Here is a 7,060-nt window from a genome sequence, read left to right as displayed (position 1 = left end):
ATAGGGAACTAGGGTCAGAGAGCACGTCTGCATCCTCCAGTTTCAAGTTCAAATTGCCTGCAGATAAATACGCTCTCCGACTTGGGTGACATCGTAGAGGTGATAAGTCAAATACCAACAGTCGCATTTGACAGAGAGCTGTGGATATTGAGTATCCTGCTATACCCAGAGCAATCTGAACTCTTTTCATTTAGAACAATAACATTATTTTCTGAGATAGCTATCAGTGACACCATGGGTCTACTTTTCTCAAGAGAGGGAACGCGTTACTGACACTGCGTTTCTCTACCACAGGCAGATAGAAGACTCATACTTCTCCTAAGTTATGTATTACTGAGTCTTGGATTCAGCACTGACAGCAAATATATGTTCCTGAAAGGCTAATTTTACACCTCATTTACTATAGATAACAAGACAACCTCAAGTTTTCAAATAGTCAGAGTTTTCTTTCTGGGGCTAGGATTTTCACACAGAGAATGTGTGTAGGGAGCCAGAAACTCTTTCTATGAAATGCTACACAAATACTTTCATATGTGAATTGAGCATATTCTCCTTCAGTTGTAGCGCTGGCATTTTCAAAGCCAGAACAACTGAAAAATCTACAAGACAAACAGAATGCTGGGGTCCCATATTTCTGTTCTTGTTTTTAATGCTTACCCAAGAATTTGGCCCAGTCACTGAACCTCTCTGTGCCTCAGTTTCCTCATTTGCAAAATGAGGGTTAAATGCTTTTTTTTCCCATAATGTTTTATTTGAATTCTGGAACAAGAGGTGCTTAAAGTAGCACGAAGTGCTTTGTAACTGTTATAAATGCTACAGTGTTTGATTTCCCTGTATAATGAAATAGTTATTGAATTTGGTTCAAACAGTATAGCATTACTGAAGCTTTCCCATCAAGCTACCTAAGACATTTCTAGCAATAAATTGTAAGATTCAAAACCATGGTGAATCATCTATAGCAAATAGATTGACTCATACTATGTCATTTCAATGCTAAGCAACTCCTATGCTCTCCTGGCTGCATAAACACGCATCAAACAAGACCCCGTCACCATCACAGGAGATCACAATCAAGGGTTGGCAAGAACAATCGAGAAATCTGAATATTTCTTTCAAGGAATGCCAGATGCTGTGTCCTGATGCAAACACAAAATCATAACTATCCCATGGACTCTTTTTGCCACTAAGGTAAGTTCCAGATCAAATGCAATTAGCAGGTTCATTGTGCAGTTGACGTGAAACAGGGTACTTCTACTGTGCCTGCCACCCAGCTAACTCTCGGTCATGTATACAAATATACAAATGGCTTTTTTTTTTTACCTCTTTAATGATATTTCATCTACCATTATGGGGCCCACTTGAGAAAATCCATACTTAGTCTGCTCCAAACACATCCTCCTTCTCTCCTATTGGCTTTCCCTAGCAAGAGCCTGATGGTAAATTTTAATACCAGAGAAACTACATCTAAATTACTATGAATGTTAACAAGAGTCCATACCTGCTTCCCTGATGGTATTTGAATTGTGTCAATCACATACTGAACTGTCTGAGAGCAGCAGCTGATTGTCTCTAAAATGCACGTGTGTGTGTGTGTGTGTGTGTGTGTGTGTGTGTGTGTGTGTGTGTGTGTGTTGGGTGAGTTTTTTTTCTGTTTAATATCCAGAATACCAAGGAAATTTCTCTAGGCTGTAAGCTAAATAGTGATATCTTTATTAGGTTTGGGTTATGTCTTCAAAATGAATGTTCTACTATTTAGACTAGGGAAGTTTAAATGCTTTGACAGATCCCATCCACATCTACAATTACAGCGGTGTCGAGTAAACTGTGGATGTGTGTTCTGCTCATTCACAGGTCACTGAAAATGGAATGCTTCCTTGCCTATGATGTTCAGAACAGACAAACATGTAACTTGAGCAATAGGGAGCTCTGCTACGACTCTCTTATTTTCTTCCAAAAATATAATTCCCACTCAACTCTTTTAATTTCTGTATCTGTACCATCCAGATACACTTGCCCAGAGATTTCGGGGGAATTAGCACAATGAGAGTTCATTTACCTATGTTCTCTTAGCCGAGTATGCATCTCTTGAAACTGACTGAGGAGTTCAAGAGAAGCAAAAGCTCCCGTTTAGCACCATCAGGGTAGTGAAATGCCCTTGAGTGAGAAGAAATGCACAGATTCGCTCTGAGAAGCGTTCTACAAAACAGTCATCAGCCTCACCTTCTCCTTTTCAACGCCATCTAACTTCTATTCCAGGTGAAGAATTAGACTAGTGATAATCCTATTTGACTTAGGTCATATCACTTAAATTGTGGCTAAAAGTAAAACTTTAAGAATGAAAAAAAATACACTTCACTTTGATTCTCTTTCTTCAATCTAGAAGTAACTTCTTATGTATGGATATGGTTCTTCAGGAGGTATGGTCATCACTGGGGTCAGGAAGGGTCTTCACTTGCCATAGAAGAAATAAATTTGCCAAATCGTTTGTGCTGCAGTATTTTATTTCAACCTGTCTATTTTTTATTATTTACTTTAAATAAAACTTGACCAATTTTTCTTCTGCCTATGTATTTGTTAACCTTTTCTCTAAACACACTGTAAAATGTGTATGCTCAGATCTTCAATGTTATTGATAAGCACCTTATTTGAAAATGCTTACTGTTTTAACCTGCCTGGGTTTTCACAGAAACTGTAAAAAGAATATCTGTTGGTTATGTGTTGATATTTAAATAACTGGACCATCTCTGCAATGTTACATCAAGGTAGATGATCAATGTACTCTATATTAAACGTATAGTTGTGTTCTTTTTATCTATCAAAGAGTGGAGTTGAACACACAGACACACACACACACACACACACTCACACACACCACGTGTGTGTACTGGAATAAGGATTGTAGGAATCGATGATGTCATTGGGAATTGCATTGCTTTTGTGATAATTTAGCTGCCCTCTTTCCCCAACCCTTTCCTCACCTCCATCCTTTTATTTTATTTTTTTTTACGGTGGTGCTAGAAGTTGAGCCCAGGAGCCTGAGTGTTCTAGACAGCACAGAGCCATATCTCACTGGATCCTTGCCCTGGTAGCATAACAGGCTTTAGGGATTCAATTTGATCTACTATGTGGAAAAAATAACTTTTGAATTACTTCAGTAATGAAAGTAGATCTTTTTGTTTGTTTTTTGTTTTGCTTTGTTTTCTGAGACAGGGTTTCTCTGTGTAGCCTTGGTAGTCTTGGAACTTGATTTGTAGACCAGGCTGACCTCGAACTCACAGAGATCCACCTGCCTCTGCCTCCCAAGTGCTGGGATTAAAGGTATACTCCACCACCCAGTGTGGAAGTAGATCTTAGATGACTGTTTATGGAATGAGCTACTGCTTCCATTATGGAGCCACACCTGTCTTCCCATGGAGTTCTGGTCTATATGGAAAAAGAGGCATAGGAAAAAGATCTCCTTTTTCTTGTCTACCTTATAATTTTCATATAGAAAACTGCCTAGAGAGTGGATTCCAGACATATCTACAAAAAGACTCAGCATGATGGAAGAATGGGGTTGATCTTCAGGATGCCTCTTCAAGGACCAAATTCTATTATACCATTTCAGAGCTGAGCATGGCAGGTTCCAGTGCATCCCTGACTTTAATAGTTGAGTTCTTCCTGCATAAAATCTTCTATTGCTTGAAGAGCCTGAGTCCAGTTCTTCACTAGATTCTTAAAAGATGTATGTAAAGGGGCAGTACAGGAAAATGAATTATAATTTACTACATTCAGTCTAATGTGTCAAACCCAGATGTACAAATGATTGACTTAATGAGGGGTTCTGGTTCTATTTTGCTTTTTTTGGACCAAAATCTTTACACCATCATATTTCCATTTTTGCTATATTCAGACCTACAGGGTGGCAGTGGAGCAGGCAAACAATGTGGAGTCTGGAGTCCTCTTTGCCCACAATGAAGACTCTGGATACTTACTAAGGAATGAATGATCTAATTTTCTAATCAGAAGCAAATCCAGAACCTGTAAGAAACTGTAACCACTTAAGTTTAACAGACACCTCACAAAAATGTGCCTATTTACCCTACTAACTGTACCATCTCCCCACGGTAAGGCAGATCAACATCCAAACACTTATAAATATGAGATGTACATATTCACACATATGTATTCCATACCCAGTATGATGGTGCGGGCATTACCAGATATGTACTTCAGACTTGGACAGAGGCTCTAAAGAAGATGCTTTCCTGATGTTGCTAGGCAGCTTGGTTTTGTTTAGCATATGGTGTCTATACTCACCCTTCCTTGGTTGCCTCTCTTGGCTCGGCTGATCCACCTTTCCCCCATTACCACTATTTCCTGTTGCCTGTGAATTTTCAATGACCCAGCCCCCAAGTCAGAAATTTTTGTTCCTAGAATCTCAAGAAAAACAACCCCAGAGCAGTTTACAGTATTAATATCAGTCAAAGGTCCTATGTTTTTATCAACTGAACTTACATCTCAAGAAGCTTTTGTGCATGATCTAACCTGCAGTGTCTAAATCTTGAGTCTAGAGTGAAGAGGTTTGACCCCACAGTTCCTCATGTGTCTACTGAGTTAGTGTAGCCAGGGAGCCTGTTTCCAAAGCATTCCCACCGTCACCTGCATTAATTAATTAGTCAGGGTGTTTCTTGTCTCATCGCATGACTCTGTGGGCTGCTTCACTGCTGACTGATGAGAGACAGAACTTGACTGGTTGCAGTAGAATGATTATCTGAAGTTCACAGGATGTGTCCATGTACTGTATGTATCACCATAGAGACAGGAATCCATTTATTGTATGTAAAGTTTTATGAATGGTAATTTTAAAATTTATGTATTTAATATAGCAATCAATGAACTCTGTTGTTTTAGTTTCTATGAAAAAATAAAACAAACTGCATTTTTAAGAAAAAAATTTAGTTTGTATTCTGCCTAATTTTTTTTCTAAAAATTATAACTCAACTCTTAACCGTTTTATAAAAGCAGGGTGCGATAAATTAAGATTAACACTATAAGTCTGTGAAATAAGTTCAACATCAAGAATAAGAAGGACATATCTTCACTTGTCACTCTTCTGAAACCTCCAATTTATGCTGTCTTTGCCACAGGCACACTTAAGAGGAAACCAAGGCAGGATTTACAGACGTCTGAAAAGAGCTAAGGTTCTTAGCATCCCCTTTCAGATGACTGTACCAGGCGCTTGCTATCCTCATCCTAATCTTGCTTTCTTGTTCCTAGCCCCTATATCCCTACTTTCTGCTTTGGAGAGCTACCAGATGACACAGTACCTGGAGCAGGTATGTTCTACATGAGCTTCTACATGGGTCAAAGTCTATGTCCTACAAGCTCTTGGGTGAAATTTCATGGAACTTGCAAGCTGATGCGGTGAAAAGCCATGGCAGGTCAGAGGGTCTGGTAACTGCACAGGCTTTGAGTCAAATTCCTGCTCTAGACTTTACTTATGCTTGTCCTCTCCAGGATTCTCTCTCATTTCCCCCTTACCTACATAAGTCTTACAATTCAAGATGTACCTTAGCCTTCACCTTCTTTAAGAACTGAATGAATATGTTTTCTAACATTCGTTGAGGCCAGATTCCTTATAGCTACATAAAAACGCATATAGATACATTAAAAACAGTGTAAAGGAGACTAGAGAAGGAAGGGGTGGCAGTAAGAGAAGGAATGAGGGGAGAGAAAGGACGGGAAAAGATGTGAATATGGTTAAAATTGTCTTTATGAAACTCAGCACTGTGTTCAACGAGTATGAATCAGTAAGAAAGCTTGAAAACACAAATTCAGATAAAATAGTCTTTACGTTTTCCCAGTGCCGACTATTGCAGTTTCCCACAGAAAGTCACTGGGTTTGTGTTTTTTCACTCAATTCTCTAATTAAGCCTAGGGTGGTTTGTTGTTGTTGCTGTTTTTTCAAGCTGCCACCTTTGCAACCAGGACAGGCCCTTGTCCTGAACAGGATCTCACTAAATTACTCTTGTTCTGTTGTTTTCTGTATTGGACTGTCTAGGGAGGATTAACATACCATTTGGGTAACTGGAGAAAGGCTTTCTGAAGGAGGAGAGAGCTAAACCGGGATATTTTATGGAAATAAACAGGCTTTGGTTTGTTTTGCTAGTCCCTTCTTTCCTCTAGTGCTTTCTCTCTTTCCTTCCTTCTTCTTTTCTGTCCTTTTTCTTTTTCTTCTCCCTTTCTTGCTTTGCCATCTTGTGTTTCAAAAGAGTTTTGGTTTTTCTATGAACCAGAAGATATTCCCCAAACATGTGCAAATAAACTACCATTCTGTATCATGAGTCTGTTCTGTCTGGGTTCTATAGTGTGCCCTATGCCTATTCCTTCTGGGTACTATACTGTACCCCATGCCTGCTTCTTCTTGGTACTATACTCTACCCTATGCCTGCTCTTTCTGGGTACTATACTGTGCTGCATGCCTGCTCCTTCTGGGTACTTTACTGTGCTGAATGCCTGTTCCTTCTGGGTACTATACTTACCCCATGCCTGCTCCTTCCGAATGGCTGTCCTCCCAGTTAGTTTCTATTCTTTTGTATTCTACGCTCTGGCCACCAGAGGGAGCATTTGTCCAGGAAAAACATGCACCCAAAGAACTAAAGTTGACCTTTTGTGGTATTTTGTGGGGTTTGTTTTGTATTTTTTTCTTTCCCTCATCCATCCGAAGTGACAGCCTAACATCAGGTGTTGAGTGCCCACTCTTCTACAATGGTTGCACCATCCCAATTTGCAACCGTGAAGGAGGAGTTCAGTTGCCGTCTTCACTTGGGCAACACAAAGACCTGAGGAACTTGGTGACAGAGTGAACACCCTACAAATACCCCAGACTTGCCCCAGACACAGACAAAGGGGGTCAAGGCAGTTCACCAGAGTCACTCCCTAAGTTCCTGCCTCTGAAATAAGCTCCCCTAGGGAACAGACAGGGACGGCATGTTATTGTGTCTAGGATTCTCATACTATGGGAGAATCTTTGATTGTTTCTCTTTCTCTGAAAATTACAGTATTATGTTTTAAATGT

Source organism: Arvicola amphibius, chromosome 5 (genome assembly GCF_903992535.2).
Source record: "Arvicola amphibius chromosome 5, mArvAmp1.2, whole genome shotgun sequence".
NCBI lineage: Eukaryota > Metazoa > Chordata > Mammalia > Rodentia > Cricetidae > Arvicola > Arvicola amphibius.
The sequence above is the reverse complement of the archived record's forward strand: the minus strand, read 5'-3'. Positions refer to the sequence as shown.